General features: G+C 42.7%; 1 protein-coding gene across 2 annotated transcripts in view; it reads left to right on the forward strand.

The window, feature by feature from the left end:
* Positions 1-2,449: 2,449 nt before the first annotated feature.
* The window catches only part of LOC106602765 (F-box only protein 41), a 110,449-nt gene continuing 90,168 nt past the window's right edge, over positions 2,450-22,730 (forward strand). Inside the window, exon 1 of one of the 2 annotated variants that reach the window (XM_014195607.2) lies at positions 2,450-2,528. The gene's annotated coding sequence lies outside the window, so the exon portion shown is untranslated. Of the gene's footprint in view, positions 2,529-7,824; positions 8,054-22,730 lie in introns of those variants that run through there. The other variant, XM_014195608.2, reaches the window with a different exon arrangement.

A 22,730-nucleotide genomic window follows, 5' to 3' on the forward strand; every position in this document is an offset into this window, starting at 1 on the left:
ATGGTATCATCATGTCTGATCTACATTGGTATGCATAGAATGCTCCTATCGTTATGAAGCCCTTCACCTGCAATTTATCACATTTAATCCACTTATTGTGTTTAATTGGTACTTGACGTAATAAATTAGTACAGACCAGTGATCCCTTTGACTTTTTGTTGTTTTGTTATTTTGTCCTCCGTTTTCTCATTGCCTAAGTGACATAATAACAAACGCAAACTCGTTTGACTTTCTGATGAGCATGTCAAACTTTGAAAAGTTTGGCTCGCTTTTCTCAGTGAGACCTGTTTTGATTTGTTAGGTCCTGTATACCTGTGAAAATGTTGTCACTCTATTGAAGTCAACTATCTCTCCCAACAAGTCCCTGATCACTATTGTCACATCAACATTTTTTTCGTACTTTGATCTCTCTCTCTGTGTGTGTGTGTGTGTGTGTGTGTGTGTGTGTGTGTGTGTGTGTGTGTCCCTTACTTCCTATACCCATGTCAGTGTACAACAACCATTGTTTCAGCCTCATCAATACCATATTCAGTTCACCTCCAGCACTCATCAAACTGGAGAAACTCTGCTTGGACACACATAGGGCTCTGGTGAAAAGTAGTGCTCTGAATAGGGTGCCATTTGGGACTAACCCTCTGTATATCATAACCTGTCCATTGTCCAATATTTCCTATTCACTTAAGCGTGAGCAGCAGTACCCAATCATTTTGAAAATGGAGCTGTTCTTAGTTTAACCTGATTTATGAGGTACTGTCACATCATGATTAGTTCTTACAGTAGTATGGGTTGACACTGTTATTATTTGTACACTACCGCTGCCCTCTGCTGTCGAGAAACAGCACCTGCAGGTTCTGTATAGTATTCTACCATCTTAAAAGACTATTCCACCCAAAAACGATCTTTTGGTATTTGTTTCATTAGTCCATTGTTGACATAGTCCCAAAATATTATATTCAACTGATGCAAAACATAGCATCACATGATGCAAAATGTGGCTCCATATGATGCATAATACATCATATGGGGATCATTTCTGTATTTTGAAAGTTACATATCTTAAAAACATTTAGCATCAGTTGAATATAATATTTTGGGACTATGTCAACAATGGACTAATGACAAAAATACCAAAAGATCGTTTTTGAGTGGAGTTTTCCTTTAAGATAATATCCAGTGGTGTAAAGTACTTGAATAAAAATACTTTAAAGTACTACTTAAGTAGTTTTTTGGAGGTATCTCTACTTTACTTACTATTTATATTTTTGACTACTTTTACTTCACTACATTCCTTAATGTACTTTTTACTCAATACATTTTCCCTGATACCCAAAAGTACTAGTTACATTTTGGATGCTTAGCAGGACATGCACTTATCAAGAGAACATCCCTGGTCATCCCTACTGCCTCTTATCTGGCGGACTCACTAAACACACATGCTTCATTTGTAAATGATGTCTGAGTGATGGAATGTGCCCCTGGCTATCTGTAAATATACACCATCTGGTTTGCTTAATACAAGGAATTTGAAATGATTTATGATACTTAAGTGTATTTTAGCAATAACATTTACATTTTATGCTTAAGTACATTTTCTTTACACAAGTCTATTGACTTGATGTTGGAATTGACACAGTCACACAGCCCAATATGATCAAAAATAGATTCTTCGCTGAGATAATCACTGCATTGGGGAGCAATAGTAGTACGTTGAATACCTGTTCCGTCTCAGATGATGCCTTTTCCTACTCCTCATGGGCCGTGGACCAAAAGTAGTACACTATGTCGGGAATAGGGTGCCATTTGGGGCGCAGACACTATCTCTGAAATGTTCTGTGCCCGTTTCCGGATCTGTGCGTATCTTATTATCTGTACTGTCTGTACTGTACTGTGGTGAACTTACTAAATGAAATGAGAGTTTGACTGTGTGATAATAGGTTGCTTCTTGCGTAAATATTTTCTGTCATGATTTTAATGATTTGTATCATTAAAATGACGTGTACTGTGACGTGTACTGGCATCATTCAACGTCCTCAGTCATTCGAGGTCTTTTGAATTACATGCATTTCCTTGCCGAGGTACAAAGAAAAGGCTAGACAAGAGAGATTGTCTCCAAATCGCATTCTTGACATTTTTCCTTCCTCCATTCTATTATTTTCTTATTCCTCCGTCCTCACGGCCAACCAGCATTAAAATGCACTCTTGGGAAGAGAAAAAAACAACTTCATTGTGTTGAAATGTCAAGCATGTGTTATGGCATATATTATTCATTATTATGGTTGCTATGCAAACCGATACTAATAATATCTACACCAGCTGAGGCTGTTTGCGCAATGATGAAGGCAGACCAAAGCACAGCATGTCTCAATCAGCCAATCAAGAGACAATAATGGTTCACAGCCCTACTATTACCCAGCAGCCAATGGGGCCGTCACTTCTAATAAGAAAACTGAATGAAAGGAACGGATGGGAGAAGTGTCTGATCTAAATCTGTCACAGTACTTTGTTGACATCACCGTCTTGGAACTTTGGTACAGTATCATCTTAATTTAATCCAAGCAATTAAGGTTTTATTCTAACACTGACAAGGATGTGTTGTTGCGTTGAACAACAAAAGAGCTGATTGGCTGACACTGCCATTCCAAAATGGCTGCGGTGGCTTCTCTTGCTAGCATGAGGACAAACAGGGCAATTTCTCTGGAAAAATGATATTTCAATCTTCTAGCTCTATCAGTTTGGATAAATGTACAATTTGGAGTACAGTGTCATATCCCATCCCTGCATTGATTTCGTGCCGGCTCCAGTGTCTTAATCTAACCGTGATGGCGTGCCGACCCCAGTGCAGCTCAGTGTAAACAAGCGTAACGGTAGTGGCGGAATCTTCTGGCTAACTGCCACTTGAACACCACCACGATTCTCCCCTTGGCTGCATCCCAAATGGCACCCTATTCCATACATAATGCATAGGACATCCTTGAGAACTATAGTGGTTGATTTTTGTATTGGGACATACAATTCTTATACCATTAGTATCCCCTAAAGGTAATTTATGTATTTGAGTGTGCATGATAATATTACCCAGCAGCCAATGCACAGTATGGCAAAACGTTTTGCAACGGAAAAAGAAAACAAGGGTTTCTTATTGGACAAGTTCAGATAGTCCCTCCCCGTTTCAGCCCATTTGCATCCATTTCATTCCTGAGTACGACCCATCTCTGAAGCGCTCCAGACAGTCTTGACTGTCAAACTCATATCCATCATCTCCAGCACCAAACCAGTGTCTACATGCGTGTTTCTATCTGTTAAAGATAAAAAGGTTGAAAAAAAAGCTTCTCTTTGACATCACAAGGTAGGATTAAATGAAAAAAAGTGATTTTCAAACCCTCCAACCAGTTTCTAGCCCAAGGGAGGGTATTTCTTGCTCCCAAAGTCACCACAAACCTCAGTATTTGAGAATCCATTTTTGAAATGTTAACTTTTGAAGATGTCATCAGGTAGAACAATTTAACTTCAGATTTTTTTTCTACAAAACATAGAAACACGTGACACTGGTATTGTGCTGGAAATAATGAAAATGAGGTTGAGAAGTGGTGGCGTTTCCCTTTGAGGTGAACGATGGAGTGCAGTCTTCTCATTTGGCCACAAGATGGTGCTTTAGCCCCCCACCGATCAAAACATCAGACCGCACACTGACAGGCAGCACCTGCAGTATCATCCATGCATTGTATTGCACACTGTGTCCTGGCTGCACCCGTATTGGGAACAATAAACACCAGGGTTGCATTCACTAGGTACCACATTGAATAAAACGGACAAACAGGAAGGGACTGAGTAATGCTTGTTTACGTTTTCTTGGCGTACACTAATGAATGCCAACCAGCATTAGGGCTTTCTTTCGATATCTAATGGAAAATTATTGTAATGACAAGAGTAGCAGAGGATTAATCCTTGAGAATTTCTTGATAGGCAATTGGAATGGGCTTGTAAATTTAAAAAATAATAATAAGATGGACTAGGTTAAATTTAAATAGTTAACTTCTCCATTGCCCTTTTCTTTTAAAGATTCCTGTCTGTCACCTTCCCTAACCATGTAGCAATTTGCTAATGGTCCACTTGCACAAAGTGACAGACAGGCAGATACACACGCATGCACAACAAACACGCCCTAGACCCCCCCCCCCATTGAAAAATTCTCCAACACCTGAAACGGCTTTTTCCTGCAATCTAGAGCCATCATCATTATGCTTCATTTTATGTAAAAAATGTCTTCATTTCTTTTTTTCTGCATTTCTAAGCATAACACTGAGCTGTCTGTAAATCTAATTTTATTGCAGGTGTAGCGAAATGCTTGTGTTTCTAGCTCCAACAGTGCATTAATATCTAAGTAATATCGAGCAATTTTACAACATAAACCCAATAATCATACAAATCCAAGAGAAGGAATGGAATTAAGAATATATAAATATATGGATAAGCAATGTCAGAGCGGCATAGACTAAGATATAATACAGTATATACATGAGATGAGTAATGGTAGCATTGGTAGCATTGCCTTTAAATTGTTTAACTTGGGTCAAATGTATTGGGTAGCCTTCCACAAGCTTCCCAGAATAAGTTGGATGAATTTTGGCCCATTCCTCCTGACAGAGCTGGTGTAACTGAGTCAGGTTTGTAGGCCTCCTTGCTTGTACATGATTTTTCAGTTCTGTCCACAAATTGTCTATGGGATTGAGGTCAGGGCTTTGTGATGGCCACTCCAATACCTTGACATTGTTGTCCTTAAACCGTTTTGCCACAACTTTGTCCATTTGGAAGACCCATTTGCGACCAAGCTTTAACTTCCTGACTGATGTCTTGAGATGTTGCTTCAATATATCCACCAAATTTTCCGCCCTCATGATGCCATCTATTTTGTGAAGTGCACCAGTCCCTCCTGCAGCAAAGCACCCCCACAACATGATGCTGCCACCCCCGTGCTGGTGTTCTTCGGCTGGTTGGTTCTTCGGATGGTCATTATGGCCAAACAGTTCTATTTTTGTTTCATCAGACCAGAGGACATTAATCCAAAAAGAACGATCTTTGTCCCCATGTGCAGTTGCAAACCGTAGTTGGCTTTTTTATGGCGGTTTTGTAGCAGTGGCTTCTCCCTTGCTGAGTGGCCTTTCAGGTTATGTCGATATAGGACTCGTTTTACTGTGGATATAGACACTTTTGTACCTGTTTCCACCAGCATCTTCACAAGGTCCTTTGCTGTTCTGGGATTGATTTGTACTTTTCGCACCAAAGTACATTCATCTCTAGGAGACAGAACGCATCTCCTTCCTGAGCGGTATGATGGCTGCGTGGTCCCATGGTGTTTATACTTGCGTACTATTGTTTGTACAGATGAACGTGGTACCTTCAGGCGTTTTGGAAATTGTTCACAAGGATGAACCAGACTTGTGGCTGACTTTTGATTTTCCCATGATGTCAAGCAAAGAGGCACTGAGTTTGAAGGTAGGCCTTGAAATACATCCACGGGTACACCTCCAATAGGCTAATTGACATCATTTGAGTCAATCAGAAGCTTCTAAAGCCATGACATTTTCTGGAATTTTAAAGAAGCTTTTATAGCACAGTCAACGTAGTGTATGTAAACTTCTGACCCACTGGAATTGTGATACAGTGAAATAGTCTATCAACAATTGTTGGAAATAATTACTTGTGTCATGCACAAAGTAGATGTCCTAACCAACTTGCCAAAACTATAGTCGGTTAACAACAAATTTGTGGAGTGGTTGAAAAACGAGTTTTAATGACTCCAACCTAAGTGTAAAACTTCTGACTTCAACTGTATGTGCTAGTGATGGCTATTTAACATTGATGGCCTTGAGATGGAAGCTGTTTTTCAGTCTCTGTCCCAGCTTTGATGCACCTGTATTGACCTCGCCTTCTGGATGATAGTGGGGTGAACAGGCAGTGGCACAGGTGGTTTTTGTCCTTGATTATCTTTTTGGCCTGCCTGTGACATCGGGTGCTGTAGGTGTCCTGGAGGGCAGGTAGTTTGCCCCCGTGATGCGTTGGGCAGACCGCACCACCCTCTGGAGAGCCCTGTGGTTGCGGGTGGTGCAATTGCCGTACCATGCGGTGATGCAGCCCGACAGGATGCTCTCAATTGTGCATCTGTAAAAAAGTTTTAGGTGCCAAATTTCTTCAGCCTCTTGAGGTTGAAGAGGTGCTGTTGCGCCTTCTTCACCACACTGTCTGTGTAGGCGGACCATTTCAGTTTGTCAGTAACGTGTACGCCGAGGAACTTGAAGCTCTCCAGCTTCTCCACTGTGGTCGATGTGGATAGGGGGGTGGTCCCTCTGTTTCCTGAGGTCCACACTCATATCCATTGTTTTGTTGACATTGAGTGAGGTTATTTTCCTGGCACCACACACGCAGAGCCCTCACCTCCTCCCTGTAGGCTGTCTGGTCATTGTTGGTAATCAAGCCTACTACTGCTGTGTCGTATACAGACTTGATGATTGAGTTGGAGGCATGCGTGGCCATGCAGTCATGGGTGAACAGGGAGTACAGGAGGGGGCTGAACACGCACCCTTGTGGGGCCAGTGTTGAGGATCAGCGAAGTGGAGGTGTTGTTTCCTACCTTCACCACCTGGGGGCAGGACCCAGTTGCACAGGGCACGGTTCAGACCCAGTGCCTCGAGCTTAATGATGAACTTGGAGGGTTCTATGGTGTTGAATGCTGAGCTATAGTCAATGAACAGCATTCTTACATAGGTATTCCTCTTGGCCAGATGGGTTAGGGCAGTGTGATTGCGTTTTCTGTGGACCTATTGGGGCGGTAAGCAAATTGAAGTGGGTCTAAGGTGACAGGTAAGGTAGAGGTGATATGATCCTTGACTAGTCTCTCAAAGCACTTCATGATGACAAAGTTGTTTAGTTCAGGTGTCTTTGCTTTCTTGGGTACAGGAACAATGGTGGCCATCTTGAAGTTGACTGGTGATTATTTAGTTAAAGAAACTAAATATGCTGCTCTGCATCTCTGCTAAAATCTGGGTAAAAGATTGCAAGGAATGTGAGTCTTATTCAGTACATTTGGTAAATGATTGCTTTTCTAAAGTCTACCAACCTTGACAGCAGGCATGCCAGCTTAGTTAGACAAACTAGCTACTCTAACTTGACTAATAGGTCACAATTGTAAATGAGAACTTGTTCTCAACTGGCCTACCTGGTGAAATAAAAAAAGAATAGCCTGAAATGGCTTAGGTTCCCAATCTGGGCTAGCTAAAGCCAACTTCATAAAATTGCTAGGTGGTTATTAGCATTACAGAGACAACTAAACATTTCACACACAGAAAATACCAGGACATCTGAGGGGGCACATGGCCCTGTGTCCCCTATGAATCTCCTCGACAGACAGAGGCACACACCTCACTTCCATACTCAAGGACTCCTAGTCCTCTTGCATTAGCTGCTGATTTTTATAGTGCATTAGCCTGTGACTTCGTGGCTGTTGCCTACCCGTTAATACAGGCGCTTAAAAATTAAAAAAAAAAACATCTCATTGATTCATTTATTACTGATTGGTTTGTTGATCAAATCAAATTTGATTGGTTGAAATAAAGTGAGGAGCCCATTATAGATGACATGACAGGTGATCATTATTACTAGTACATGCAGTTGCGGTGACTAGGCCTACTTTGACATGCTTTAAAAAAATGTGGTACTAAAAAAAAAGTATTCGTTTGTAGGATTTCTCTGCATGTATTCATCTCAAGTCCTAGTTCTCCAGGGAATTATCGTGTTTTTCGGTCCTGCTGTGTTCACAGGAATGAAAGCTCCTTGGGAATCGCACAGGTAGAGGGATGTCTTTCATCTTCTAGATATCGGTGGGCAGAAATCTTTATTCGAGCTCGAACAGCCTTATTTTCTCTCCTTCGCTCTCCCAGTGCGCCCTCTCGCTCTATTGCAAGCCTACTGTATTTCTGCTGCAGAGTGGGGCGTGTGACGTCAACGAATGCTGGAGCGGCTCCTTCGCTCGAGCGAGAAATGGGGAGAAAATTGCAAGGTGAGAAGCGCTTTTTACCCTACATAATGTTTTGGAGGGATGGCAGTGCTAAGGGTTTGTGTGTATGTATCAGTTGACACCACGTTCGAGAGAATGGCTGAAAATAACGCAAAATTAGAGCTAGCAGGCAGCACACAAGTGATGGTCTGTCTGTGCACTGTCGAAAATGGTAGGCAAGAAAATCAGGGCATGCTGCTAGTGCTACGCTACTACCCGCGCCGGACATACTCCGCCTTCTGCACGTTGTCATCCGTATCGACACGACTGCATTGATATTTGTCAATGTTATGCTATGTAATTAAACGTGATGTTTTTCTTCGGTTATTTAAATTGTTGAATGATAGGCTACAGTTAAGCTGCATGTTCCTGCTGCGGTATGCTACCTATGCCACCTGTCTGGGTCTTCACACCCAAACGAAGACTGATAACGTTCAGTCAGTGCGATTGTTGCAATCAATATGTATAGACGTTCATTGCACGTGCGTAATTGTCACTTAATCAATCAGTTGTCAATCGAATGTTCGGAATCCATAATGTCACCGGCCTAATTCGCTTCTAATAGGCTACGTGACGGTTAGTGATAATCTGGCCCATGCCCATCATAACATGATACAATCTATTCGGGTGGAATCATTATTCAGCGGATAACGTGTAATGAAGCCTATTTTTGCACAAAATACATTTTTGGAAGCTTTTAAGTCTAGAAACACTATCATTCCGGTATATCCATGTTTTTTTTTCAGCGAAATGACAGTTATTTTGGCATAATGTCCAAACATCAAAGCAATATGATTAGGGCCCATCTGATAATATATCATTTACTTTAAATATGCATTTATATTTTGAAAGATCCCACTACTCAGCTATGAGCCTCATAGTAATTCCAGCTGTCCCACTAAATACACTTGAGCTCAAGGTGAAAGGTCTCGAAGGAAATTATGATTTATGCACTGCATTATGCACTGCTTCTGCTTGGCCATTTAGAAAACTTCCCAGATCTGCCACCACAGCTCTTGAAGCCACAGCAGCACTTTGCCTAAAGTGACAGACAGGCTACTTGAGTGTGGGAAATTGTGCTGTGTGTGACCAGTGGGGAAATACTGATTTACAGTTTTGTGTGACTGGCTGACCACTGTGGGAAATACTGACTTGCTGTTGCTGTGTCCATGCTGTTCTGTTGGGCATCAGATGTGACTAAAGTCAAGTCATTTAAGCTTTTCAATTAAAGTAATTTTGGAAGTTTTCCTGTTGAAAAGGGATATCCCAAGTATAAATGCAGTACTCGCACACACTAAAGCATAGCTGCGGGGAGTATGGGTGCTAGAGCACCCCCTGAAATGTAAAACAAATTAACCAAATAAATATTCAGGGAGTGCTGCAGCACTCTCAGCACCCCTACTTCCCTCGGCTATGCTTTAGTGTGTGTACTTTACAGTATTTATTAGCTATATTTTTTTTACAAAAGTAGTGCACTGGGGCTTCACTAGACCTGTATTAGCAGACCGACATTACTTTTAGACCTAAACACAAGATGAAATTGCATGCATGGACACAAACAAATACACAAGCGCACATTTGCATGCACAGACCCCACGGTCCCACCCACTGCTAATTTTTCTTTTCAGAGGAAACACTGCACACACACTTTTAGTAATTTGAGATACATTTGCATGTACATTGCTCGTGAAGAAAGGTATAGTTTCCTCTCATTTTAAAGGTAAAGACAGTCAGCACACCACTAAGTCTTTCTACCTGTAGCAGAATAAGCTGATCATTCAGGCTTACTATCACAGGTGATTTCACTTCCCTGTCAATTACCACTGCAATTAAGCTAGCCAATATGAGGATAATGTAGGTCAAAATCCCCTAACAGGTTTCAGTAACATTTACACTGAACAAAAATATAAATGTAACGTGCAACAATTTCAAAGATTTTACTGAGTTACAGTTCATATAAGGCAGTGGTCGCCAGCTGGTTGATGGCGATCGATTGGTTGATCTTCAAGGCATTGTTAGTTGATTGACAAACATTTCTGTAGAACAGCCAACGATATTTGTGTTGCAGTGTTGGCGGTAGGTCCACTTGCCTTACCCGGTAACACTTTGCTTACCGGGTAAGCGAAGTGTTTCCGTTCTGAACCATTTCTGTTTGAAAAGACAAACGCCGCCTACCCAGGAGGACCGGGAGATCTTAGATTAAATCAAGTGCGCCTACTGGCTAGCCAATCAGCTAGCTCAACCACCGTGCCTACAGAGCTTCCCCGGCCACAGCAACGTTTGATACAAACCTATTACCACAGAGACTGTCAAAGAATACAGCGAAGAGCTGCTGTTTTTATGGCTGAGTTCATGATTTAAGTTTTTATTCAGCACTGTCAACTCTGTTTTTATTCAACGCGATTACAAAACATAAAATTTGTTTCTCTGTACTTCCACTCGCACTGCTGCAACGAATGAGTAGCCAAGTGTATTGATAGCCTTGCATTTTTATTATTATTAGTAGCTTGTCGTGGCTACTTTAATATAGAGGAATATTTAACTTTCTCTGGTCATTGGAATAACATGAATTTGTGCATGACTGAGGCAGATGCGGTGTGACTCGAGTTTAGCCATCCGGTGAGAGACTGTCCCGTCTCTGGTCAGTCTCTCCCTCCCTCTGCTGAGACTAATGCTGTGTTCAAAACAACTCAGAAATTGGCGTCTTGAACACACTGAAGTTGGAAGTCAACTGGGAACTCAAAAAACGAGATCCGACTGGGAAAAATCTTTTGAACTTGGAATTCCAAGTCGGAAACACGGGCATCTTTCTAGAGCTCTGACTTTCCGACCTGACGATCACGGACTTCATGATTTTGACTTTTTTGAGTTCCCAGTTGTCTTGAAAGCACCATGGCCATTAAATGCAGGTACCATCAGTCCAGTAAAAAAACAACTAATTATTTACATTTATGGTCCGCAGTGCCTCGCAAGTGATACACCAACTGATCAATTTTGTTATCAAAGCTTGAGTTTTGAAAGCTGATATGGTTTGAGAATAACAATATTGGCAGGCCAGGCATATAGCCAATATGCTGTGATAATGTATTAGGTCTACTGCCCAAACATCATTCCTACAGAACTGTTTATATTAGGTTAATATTACAAGTCATGTTTAAATAAAAAATCTAAGCGGAAGATCTCTGCTTGTTTTTTTTGACTGCGAAAGTGATCTTGACTCAAAAGGTTGGTGACCACTGATATAAGGAAACCAGTCTGACGTAACATTTTGATTAGGGCCTAATGAATTTATTTGTCATATGCACCGAATACAACAGGTGTAGCCCTTACAGTGAAATGCTAATCTATGGATTTCACATGACTGGGAATATTATGTATCTGTTGGTCACAGATAACCAGTCAGTATCTTGTGTGACCACCATTTGCCTCATGCAGGTGACACATCTCCTTCGCATAGAGCTGATCGGGCTGTTGATTGTGGAATGTTGTCCCTCTTCAATGGCTTTGCGAAGTTTCTGGATATTGGCGGGAACTGGAACACGCTGTCATCCCAAACATGTTCAATGGGTGACATGTCTGAGTATGCAGGCCGTGAAAGACATGGGACACTTTCAGCTTCCAGGAGTTGTGTATAGATCCTTGCAAGATGTGGCTGTACATTATCATGCTGAAACATGAAGTGATGGTGGCGGATGAATGGCACGACAAATGGGCATCTCGTCATGGTATCTCTGTGCATTGAAATTGCCATCAATAAAATGCAATTGTGTTAGTCTGTAGCTTATGCCTGCCCATACCATAACCCCAGCGCCACCATGGGGCACTCTGTTCACAACATTGACATCAGCAAACCGCTCGCCCACACAACAGCCATACACGCTGTCTGCCAGCTGTTGAAACCTGTATTCATCTATGAAGTGAGCATTTGCCCACTGAAGTCGGTTACGACGCCAAACTGCAGTCAGGTCAAGACCCTGGTGAGGACGACGAGCATTCACATGTGCTTCCCTGAGATGGTTTCTAACAATTTGTGCAGAAATTCTTTAGTTGTGCAAACCCACAGTTTCTTCAGCTGTCCGGGTGGCTGGTCTCAGATGATCCCGCAGGTGAAGAAGCCGGATGTGGAGGTCCTGGGCTGGCGTGTTTACACGGTCTGCAATTGTGAGGCCGGTTTGACGTACTGCCAAATTCTCTAAAACGATGTGGCTTATGATAGAGAAATGAACATTAATTTCTCTGGCAACAGTTCTGGTGGACATTCCTGCAGTCAGCATGCTAATTGCATGCTCCCTCAACTTCAGACATCTGTGGCATTGTGTTTGTCATAACTGCACATTTTAGTGGCCATTTATTGTCCCCAGCACAAGGTGCACCTTGTGTAATAATTATGCTGTTTAATCTTCTTGACATGCCACACCTGTCAGGTGGATGGATCATCTTGGCAAAGGAATAATTCTTACTAACAGGGATACAAACAAATTTGTGCACAATCTGAGAAATTAGCTTTTTGTACGCATGGAACATTTATGGGATCTTTTATTTCAGCAATTTTTGTTCAGTACAAATATATTACGCTCTAAGAAGAATTTACCTCTCATTTGACATTTAGTTTCTTTTTCCTCCAAAGGTTAGGCCTATTTCTTCTTTGTATTGAATTTCAAATAGAAATTCATGGGACATTTTTGTTCAATTTCCACACAGTGACCGAGGGTGGAAGACATTCCCAAAGCGATTCAAGAAAATCTCCTTGACAATGGTGACTGATGAGCACCATCTCTGTCAACTAATGCATTCCTTTAACCACTAGTTGCCTTGGAGGAATGCTGCATATTCGGTGAAATGTAATTCTCATGCAGAATGTTTTCTGTCGCGCAGACAGTTGGGTGTCAAGTATTCCTGTGTGTGCGTCAGTGACAGTGGATCTTCCCATAGTCATTTTCCTTGTGTAGGTGTCAAGTATTTTCTACAGTGACAGTGGAGCGTCCCAATCCCATAGTAATTTTCCTCAAGTAAACATACAGCATCACATCACCTCTGGCAAAACATTGATCGTACTACTCCTGTCCCATAGCGCCACTACACTATCTGACTGCCACTATGGGACGGTAACGAGAGATTGTTTTGTTTACATTTGAGACCTCAGTTGTTGACTGCCTCTGATCTCCCCACAATTTTGAACAGAGATTTGATACAGCACCATTTATACACACAGTTTATTAGGTACACCCAAGTACTGGGTCAGACCCCCCCCCCCCCACCCCTTTGCCTCCAGAACAGCCAGAATTTTTTTGGGTCATGAAAACATTGCTCAATTGGTATTAAGGGACCTAATGTGTGCCAGGAAAACATTCCCCGCAGCATTAAACCACCAGCCTGTACCGTTGACACCAGGCAGGATGGGGCCATGGACTCACGCTGCTTACTCCAAATCCTGACTCTGTCATCAGCATGACACGTATATTTCTGTTTGATCTGATTCACTATTATTGGAAACAATCAGACCTTTTACTGTCATGTGAATAAAGGCCATCCCCAGTCAGAACGGGGAATATAATTTACGTCCCAAATGGCTACCTATGTAGTGCACTTTATAGGGGAAAGGGTGCCATTTGGGACACCACCATCATCCCAGCATTTCTTTGCCTGTTTTTCTGACACTTGCTTTTTCACTTCATCCCCTGGCAAGAGCTGCCCCTTCACCAATCTACCAGTTCCCTCCTTAATCAAAGTAACTCTATTTTCCCATCTTAGTGAGTGGTCTAGTTTGGGTGAGTGTGAGATCTGTAGTGGTGGAGAAGAATCCAAATGGGGCAGCAGAAATTCTCATTTGGGAGTCTCTCCACGCATGCAGTACTAGGTAACAGCTGTGCAGAGTCAATCACTTTGAAGATGCACTGTACATATTCAGACCTGTGATCAAATTGTTCAGAATACTTTCAAGCAGTTCTTGCCTGGTGCAATGGAACCAATGAAATGGTCCCTAAAGTGCAAACCCCGCCCATGTGGCACTCCAGGGAGGCTCAAATACTATTTGATCGCAGGGTCTGAATCAATTGAAATATTACATCCATTCTTGATGGATATTTGCACAGAACTAGTTGGTGTCCCTCTGTCTCCCCAACATAGGTTAGACGTATGGATTGTGGAGACATCAATACATGTTGCTTTGCCACCTCAAATCAAAGGGAACACTTAAACACAATGTAACTCCAAGTCAATCACACTTCTGTGAAATCAAACTGTCCACTTAGGAAGCAACACTGATTGACAATAAATTTCACATGCTGTTGTGCAAATGGAATAGACAACAGGTGGAAATTATAGGCAATTAGCAAGACACCCCCAATAAAGGAGTGGTTCTGCAGGTGGGGACCACAGACCACTTCTCAGTTCCTATGCTTCCTGGCTGATGTTTTGGTCACTTTTGAATGCTGGCGGTGCTTTCACTCTAGTGGTAGCATGAGACGGAGTCTACAACCCACACAAGTGGCTCAGGATGTGTAGCTCATCCAGGATGGCACATCAATGCGAGCTGTGGCAAGAAGGCAGTCTGTCAGCGTAGTGTCCAGAGCATGGAGGCGCTACCAGGAGACAGGCCAGTACATCAGGAGACGTGGAGGAGGCCATAGGAGGGCAAAAACCCAGCAGCAGGACTGCTACCTCCGCCTTTGTGCAAGGAGGAGCAGGAGAAGCACTGCCAGAGCCCTGCAAAATGACCTCCAGCAGGCCACAAATGTGCATGTGTCTGCTCAAACGGTCAGAAACGGACTCCATGAGGGTGGTATGAGGGCCCGACGTCCACAGGTGGGGGTTGTGCTTACAGCCCAACACCGTGCAGGACGTTTGGCATTTGCCAGAGAACACCAAGATTGGCAAATTCGCCACTGGCGCCCTGTGCTCTTCACAGATGAAAGCAGGTTCACACTGAGCACGAGTCTGGAGACGCCGTGGAGAACGTTCTGCTGCCTGCAACATCCTCCAGCATGACCGGTTTGGCGGTGGGTCAGTCATGGTGTGGGGTGGCATTTCTTTGGGGGGCCGCACAGCCCTCCATGTGCTCGCCAGAGGTAGCCTGACTGCCATTAGGTACCGAGATGAGATCCTCAGACCCCTTGTGAGACCATATGCTGGTGCGGTTGGCCCTGGGTTCCTCCTAATGCAAGACAATGCTAGACCTCATGTGGCTGGAGTGTGTCAGCAGTTCCTGCAAGAGGAAGGCATTGATGCTATGGACTGGCCCGCCCGTTCCCCAGACCTGAATCCGATTGAGCACATCTGGGACATCATGTCTCGCTCCATCCACCAACGCCACATTGCACCACAGACTGTCCAGGAGTTGGCGGATGCTTTAGTCCAGGTCTAGGAGGAGATCCCTCAGGAGACCATCCGCCACCTCATCAGGAGCATGCCCAGGCGTTGTAGGGAGGTCATACAGGCACGTGGAGGCCACACACACTACTGAGCCTCATTTTGACTTGTTTTAGGGACATTACATCAAAGTTGGATCAGCCTGTAGTGTGGTTTTCCACTTTAATTTTGAGTGTGACTCCAAATCCAGAACTCCATGGGTTGATAAATTGGATTTCCATTGATTATTTTTGTGTGATTTTGTTGTCAGCACATTCAACGATGTAAAGAGAAAATTATTTAAAAAGATTATTTATTTCATTCAGATCTAGGATGTGTTGTTTAAGTGTTCCCTTTATTTTTTTGAGCAGTATATATCTACTTGAAAATAAAGTTGAATACCCCGCTCCTAAAACTACTTTGACACTCATTACGATTATTATTTAAAATTTCTGTTATTGTCCATAGTTGTCGGAATTGTTTTTTTCACAGTTAGGGTTGCACATTTTGGGGAATATTCAGAGGTGGAAACTTTCCGTGGGAATATATGGGAATTTAATATTAATACAAAGTAGATGTTTTTTGCATTGGATATATTTACCATATGGACACAAACATAAGTAGACATAATTGCAAATGATTAAATCCTTCCAATAGAAATACATTTGTAATTAATTTTTTTTTTTTTAAATTGTAACTTTAAATAGAATTCACTTTTCACATGGGATGATTTCACTGAACAACAAAAGGGAATATTGAATGATCCATCACATCTCCCAAAAACATTTTCAACATACATCTTTGAAATGATAGTCTAGAAACTAAAGCTTTGGTTGTCTTCCTCTCATGCTGCCATGTCTTCTCCCTGGACCTCCTCAATGTCTACCTCTTGAACATCAGACTCTGAGGCCTCATCTTCACTGTCACTTTCCAACCTTGTTGAGGATGGCTCGTTGTCAGGCTCAAAAAGCCTTAAATTTGCCCGGATGGCCACCAATTTTTCAACCCTTGTATTGGTCAGCCTGTTTTGATGTGTGTTCCCAAACAAGGACCAGCTGCGCTCTGAGGCAGCTGATGTTGGTGGGATTTGGAGAATGATTGAGGCAACAGGGGAAAGTGCCTCAGATCCACAAAGTCCCTTCCACCAGGTGGCTGATGAGATGCATGTTGGCACAACTGCCATATTGCATCTCCACCCCAAAGCCCTTGCTTGGAAGTGTATTTCACCAGACTGCCAAGAACCTTGCCCTTATGGCGAGGGCGAGGCCAAGGTGGCGAGACACGGTAGTGATGACACCATAAGCCATGTTGCTCTCTGCACCAGACAGGATGCTCTTGCCAGCATACTTGGGGATCCAACATGTATGGGCTTCAGGCAGAAGTCTTCATGCATTTCAGAACTGCAGTATCCTCTGCTTGGCACATCAGTGAAGTGGGCAGGGCAGTATGGCTTTCTTCTTACATCTGCAAGCGGAGTCTGAACATCAGACAGGATGGCGTTGTCTCCCTCAATCTGCAATGGCTACTGCTATAGGTTTCAGGCTGCTTACCACTCTCTCCCAAAATACATAATCCGTGAGGATCCTCTTGATGGGGCTGTCCATATCGGCAGACTAATATGGCCATTTCTTGGAGAGACTCCTTCCCCTCCAGGAGACAGTCAAACTTGATGACAATACCACCCCAATGGGTGTTGCTGCTATAACTTGATGATCCTACACATGCACTCTACAAGAAAGCCAAGGAATTGTTGAGGTATCTATTGTTTTCAGTTCCATGATGTCCTTGGCGCAGATTCAATGCATGAGCAGCACAGCCAATGGGTGTGATGTGAGGGTAGGACTCCTCCACTTTAGACCAAGCAGCCTTCATGTTCTCAGCATTGTCTGCCACCAGTGCAAATACCGTCTGTGTTCCAAGGTCATTGACTGCCTTCAGCTCATCTGCAATGTAGAGACCGGTGTGTCTGTGCTCTTGTAGAAAACTGGTTGAGGGGTGGAGATGGAGTTAATTATTCATTGCCCACCAACATTCGACCACCCATCAGAGATTGCAATAGTTTGCTTTCTCTGATTTGCTTGAACTCTGCATCCAGCAAATTAGTAGATAAAGCATGTCTGATTGGAGGGGTGTATGCTGGGCGAAGAACATTCAGAAATCTCTTCCAATACACATTGCCTGTGAGCATCAGAGGTGAACCAGTTGCATATACAGCTCGAGCAAGACATTCATCAGCATTTCTCTGACTACGTTCCTCCATTGAGTCAAACTTCTGATTCCAGGAGGACCATGAGCTGTTGCTATCGATAAGGTGTCTTCATAATTTTCACCTCGAATAGAAGCAGAGGGACTTTTGTCAGAGGTTGCTTGTTGTGAGCACTGAGGAAACTTTATGCACTTGGCCAGAAGACTCTGCATCTTTGTTGCATTCTTCACATATGATTTGACACTATTTGCAAATGTACACAGCTTTTCCTTCTACATTAGCTGCAGTGAAATGTCTCTACACATCAGATAGTGCCCGTGGCATTTTTTGTTAAAAACACAAATGCAACTCCATGTGCAGTTAGATTAAACAACGCCTTTGTAAGATGAATGTTTTAAAATGAAACCTGTATGGAAACAGGTGAATTAACACTCGGCAGGCTCAAGCAAGCTAAAACCCACATGGTAGCAAAAACTAACAAATCGTTAAGTTAGAAATTATTTAAACACTTTGCTGTAGGCTACTATTTACTAGTTAACAAAAAATCATGTCGTATAAAATATATTCACCTCACCCAGTATTGTAATCCAAACTTACCAGAAAGCATGTAGTCCTTGGCTCATACAGTGTAGCAGTGTGGGCTCAATAGCATCTCATTAGTGTGCAAGATCTTGAGAATCATCTGTACATGTGATGGAAGAGTTCACTGTGCATGCAGAGGGTTGCAATGCTATTGAATTGTGGATAGTTTAACCAAAATATGTCACAAGACCTAGAATTGCCTTATGTTTATCCCACAAAAGGTTCACTGTTATAAGCTAATTTAAAAAAAAAAAAAGTATTTTTTTTAATGAATTTAAGCAAAATTCCAGGGCTTAACTTCCCTTGGCAAATTTCCTGAGAAATTTCGGCAATTTACTGGAAAGTTTCCGACCCTTTGCAACCCTAGTCACAGTACAGTAGCAGTGTCTTCTCAATGCTCAGCGGCTGCATCCACAGTGTAGCTACTCTTAAATATTCCCACCTTTTTCTTGTCTCTTTTCCTTCACACAGTAGCTGTGACCCAATATTCTTAAACAGTCTCCTTGTCTCCTTATCTCCTGTCCTTCATAACCACTTATACATGAAAGGAGTGAACAGGTTTCTACTTCCCACCATGGCTTTCACCTATCAACCCCTATCAACTGTCATGAAGGAAAGGTAGACCATTGTGTGACACAGTCCAGTCCATTTTGAATAGAGTGGGCATCCCCGAAGAGGACTTCGACATTCTGTTCAGTTGGCTGGCTATGGGATTGGCACTCTGCTGTGTGATTGGCCTGTCTTGGGAGAACCCGTGGCTTACTCAGGACTAACACTTTGACACACTCATGCTAAAGCCTAGCCAGCATTGGGGTTTTCAGTAAACCAGTGTTAGAGCTAAGGCAAAAGCTAGGATAGCTAAAATCTGGTAACCTTTCCAGAAATCCTGGTTGGAGGATTCTGTATTTCCTGCTTATTCCCTCCTGATTTGTGGAATCTGCTAACTGATTTCTTGAATACCTGGGAACTTTGGGAAAGTTGCTGGAACTTTACAATCATAGCAGAAGCCCTTATACAGTAAGGAGATATGGGAATCTGTGGAGCCAATGGGGAACACAGTAAAACACAGGCGCATGTTAGTTATTGTCATAACGTTCGCCAATATGTTTAATTACATGCTTGAATAAAATGTATATTTAATTCCGCTCACTCAAACTTTCTAGTTCATCTTCAGAATAAAACCCTTGAACAGTCTGAACAACACTGACTAAGAGTAGGCAGATGCTTGTGTTGCACCTTGCAGAGTCTTGGCACCGCTAAATGCCACCTCCGCGTGAAGCACCGCAGCGGTAGAAGACTCTGTGCCGGTTATTAGCCAGCCACATCCTGCCTTGCTTCTCTATTCTCTCCACACCTCCAGGCAAAACATTTACTTTATCATAGATCAGAATGAGGACGTGATGCATCTCTCTCCAACTGTACAGTGCTTACCGATAATGAGATGCAATTCGGCACTGATTTCAGTGCTTCTGATTTCAGCAAACCTCTGATTTTGGATGAGTACGTATCTATTGTGGGCCAGCAGTATGGATTGTTTAATTAAAAGCCACTGGACAGCGTTTTAAAAGCCAATTGGTGATGGGCACATGATGGGTCGTCTCCCTCGGATTCCCTCTGGGCCTAATTAAAGGTCAGCTTCTCTGCATCTACACAGTGAGATGATACTGATGGAACGGGAAAGCTCATTGCGTTATTAGCTCAAGGAGGTCAATCAGTTGGTCTGTGGATCTGTTTGTCTGAAAGGGGGGTGTTATATATTGCAGGCTACTATTTTTGAGTGTTCTTGTTAACACTAGCACACTGTGTAGTAGGGAATAGGGTTCTATCTTAGACTCAACCCTACAACAGAAGGATTACTCAAAACACTGTACATTATTGTCTCTGCTTGGCCAGTGAATGCAGTCAAGGCAGGAAGGCTAAAGCAATCAGGCATACTATAATAGCATAATTGGTATAATCTAATTCAAAATAAAGCAAAAATGCTAAACTTCCTTAACCCTCACTGGGAAGGATACACCCTCTTTCCTAGGACGCTGGCTAACCAAATCGCCCGCACTTGATAATAGTGACACCAGCAATCTCCTCTTCTTCCCTCCCCTCTTAAAATAAGTCAGGTGTTATTCACAGTGGCTGATGCCCTCCTGGCCTGTCTACTGCTGGAGTCTCTTGTTACCTCCATGTCACTTGTTTCCTCTACCATCTGTCTCCCCCCCCCCCTCCCCGACACCCACAGCTCAACCCCTCGGCTCTCTGTGCCCGCTTGCCCTCACTCGTTTTTTTTCACTCCCGCTCTGCTGCCACCACCTTGTCTTGATCTACTCTTTCTCTCTCTGCAACCTTTCACTGAGTCATTTCAACTTCCTGTTAGCATGCCACAGATCCTTTCATCACAGCAGAATGGGATTCTGGAGTTAGCTGGTATCCCCAGAGACTTCCATTTTTAGACCTGCTAGATTCTGCAGACCCCCACAGGCAAACATTATTTCAATGTTCTTCTCAGCCTTGCCCCCCTTTTTGCCCTCAGAACAGCCTCAATTCGTCGGGGGCATGGACTCTACAAAGGCGTTGAAAGCGTTCGACAGGGATGCTGGCCCATGTTGACTCCGGTGTGTCCCGCAGTTGTCAAGTTGGCTGGATGTCCTTGGTGGACCAGTCTTGATACACGGGTAAACTGTTGCGTGTGAAACCCAGCAGCGTTGCAGTTCTTGACACACTCAAACTGATGCGCCTGGGACCTACTTCCATACCCCGTTCAGAGGCACGCTGTAATCAATGTAACCAAGAAGCTTAATCTTGCAAGCTAGCCACATGAGCTAGGAAGTTAGCAAACCAAATGCATAGCTGGAGCCCTGAGCTGAAGGGAATTTATTTTGAGACTTTTATAAGATACTGTATTTAGCTGGCAAACATTTAGTAGTGAATTAGTAACTTGACCACCTCTCTGTGAGCTGGACAACATTGGATCGTCATGACACGAAAGCTTCTGTGTGTTCTTTGAGCCAGTCATGGTATGTTTGCTTACAATCTGCTGCTTTGGGGAACAGCTTCAAAATGAAAAAACGCAACAAGTGAAATTAAGAACACAATCTGCTTTATCTATTAACCGAGCTATTGCACAAGTTGACTACTAAGTATTTAATATTGACAGTATTAAAAAAATCATACCGTGGGTATTTCAAAATACCCTGGTAATACCGCCCAAGCCGAATGCACTACTATGTAGGGAGTCATTTGGGACGCAACCAATCTGAATGTTAATCGCACAAAACCTTGGCTGAAACCATTTTGAATTTAAATAACGGTGTTGCTCTATTTCACTGGGATTTATGGCATATTGACTTGGCGTTAATCCTGCCTCATTTCGATTCCTTCTTGTCTGGAAGCCTGACTAGAAACGGACGCCAATAAAGAGGTTTTGTGAGATCGTTACAGTTTGCCTGCCAGCCAGGGAAGGCTCTTTAAACTTTCTCAGTTTTAAAGGTCCCCTTCATTGTTTTAAAGTCTAGACTTGAAGAGCTGAGGTTAGTCACAATAGGGTCATGCAGGGAAACAACAATGTCGTCAGTTAGAACAAAACCATTTCAATGTTGTGTAGACATGAGGATAAGTGATACAATAAAATACAGTAACATCTGATACAGTAAATATCATAGTAGATCAATACTGTACTGCCTTGTACAAGTCTTACCCCTGCAGGCTTGCATGATTCTGAGAACACAGTGGAAGCCCCCAGGTGCCTGCTGCTGTGAAGAGCCAGGATTGTGTGCATGTGTGGAAGGGAGGATCCCCTCACAGACATGCAGTTAGGGCTGTGACTGTCTTGGTATTTGAGGTTAAGGTAATTGGCCAGGCCAACCACTGTGTGTGTGTGTAACAGTTATGTTTGTATACTTGTTTACATGGAAATGCTTATTTGAAATCAGCCATTACACTTCGTTATTATCTTGGTATTTCATTATTATTATTCAGGTTATTCAACAAATGAAGAAATGCCAGGTTGGAGAGGATCTCTAATTTTCGTATTGTCACATTAATGGAGTCAAACTTAAGATCTATGCCTACTTTGTCTGTTGGCTTTTCTGCATATCATTGTTTTTAATACAAATCCTATTTTGACACCCAACCATTTAAATTAAGTCCGATGGGGTTTCTCCCACTTTTACCAAATGTTCGTATAACGTCACAAAGGCTGCCGCGTCATTCGAAGACAGTGGCATTAACATATATTTTCTTCGAAGAGAACGCCGTAATGAAATAAATCATGTAATCTAAGCTATTGAGAGGCCCTTTAAAAGATTAAATTATGACCGGAGCGTTTTGATTCTTATTAAAGAGATGGAGTTCACCCAGGCTACTTTAGGAAACTCAAACGCACTCCCCCGTTTTAAGCGCCAGTCAATCACAGCCAACAGCGTATGTCAGACACAAGCAAATATTTATTCTTTCCTTAAAACGTATTAAACGTAGGCCTACTTGTAGGCTTTTCTGAAAGTAGGCTAGAAGATAATGAATTGACAAGGAAAGTAATGAAGGGGACAGCTATGC

The sequence above is a fragment of the Salmo salar genome, chromosome ssa04 (assembly GCF_905237065.1).
Source record: "Salmo salar chromosome ssa04, Ssal_v3.1, whole genome shotgun sequence".
In the NCBI taxonomy this organism is placed as follows: Eukaryota; Metazoa; Chordata; class Actinopteri; order Salmoniformes; family Salmonidae; genus Salmo; species Salmo salar.